This window comes from Sinocyclocheilus anshuiensis, unplaced genomic scaffold (assembly GCF_001515605.1).
Source record: "Sinocyclocheilus anshuiensis isolate Anshui unplaced genomic scaffold, SAMN03320099.WGS_v1.1 scaffold1297, whole genome shotgun sequence".
NCBI classification, from domain to species: Eukaryota; Metazoa; Chordata; class Actinopteri; order Cypriniformes; family Cyprinidae; genus Sinocyclocheilus; species Sinocyclocheilus anshuiensis.
In genome coordinates, this window is record NW_015548271.1 from 107,068 (window position 1) to 107,332 (window position 265).

General features: G+C 37.7%; 1 protein-coding gene across 1 annotated transcript in view; it reads right to left on the reverse strand.

Moving 5' to 3' along the window:
• LOC107655743 (N(G),N(G)-dimethylarginine dimethylaminohydrolase 1-like) overlaps positions 1–265 on the reverse strand; it is a 58,364-nt gene that overhangs the window by 8,027 nt on the left and 50,072 nt on the right. The window lies entirely within an intron of this gene.

The window sequence follows — 265 nt, forward strand, 5'->3', positions numbered from 1 at the left end:
AGACAGACAGACAGACAAACAGATGGATAGACAGCTATATAGACAGACAGACAGATGGATAGACAGCTATATAGACAGACAGACAGACAAACAGATGGATAGACAGTTATATAGCCAGATGGATAGACAGATATATAGACAGACAGATAAATAGAAAAATGGATAGACAGCTATATAGACAGACAGATAAACAGATGGATAGACAGGTATATAGACAGACAGACAGACAGACAGATAGATAGACAGATAGACAGACAGACAAACA